Source organism: Odontomachus brunneus, unplaced genomic scaffold (assembly GCF_010583005.1).
Source record: "Odontomachus brunneus isolate Ranch 3 - 2012 unplaced genomic scaffold, Obru_v1 Obru_scaffold_300, whole genome shotgun sequence".
Classification (NCBI taxonomy): domain Eukaryota; kingdom Metazoa; phylum Arthropoda; class Insecta; order Hymenoptera; family Formicidae; genus Odontomachus; species Odontomachus brunneus.
In genome coordinates, this window is record NW_022639750.1 from 151,511 (window position 1) to 151,719 (window position 209).

The 209-nt window shown below is 42.1% G+C and overlaps 1 protein-coding gene across 1 annotated transcript in view; it reads right to left on the bottom strand.

Moving 5' to 3' along the window:
• The window catches only part of LOC116853282, a 166,903-nt gene that overhangs the window by 105,430 nt on the left and 61,264 nt on the right, over positions 1-209 (bottom strand). The window lies entirely within an intron of this gene.

Below are 209 nucleotides of genomic sequence, written 5' to 3' on the forward strand. Positions count from 1 at the left end.
TCCGCTCGCAAAATTCGCTTCCGATCTTTGTCCTAAGGACGTTCACAAACAAACACGCCAAAACGCGGTATTCGAGAATTTTCGCGAAAACCGTTAGCGAAGCGATACGCGAGAACTCTCACACAAATCCAGTACAGTTTTTTTGAGACCGGCGCCTCCACGGCTGCCACGTCACTATATATATATATATATATATATATATATATATA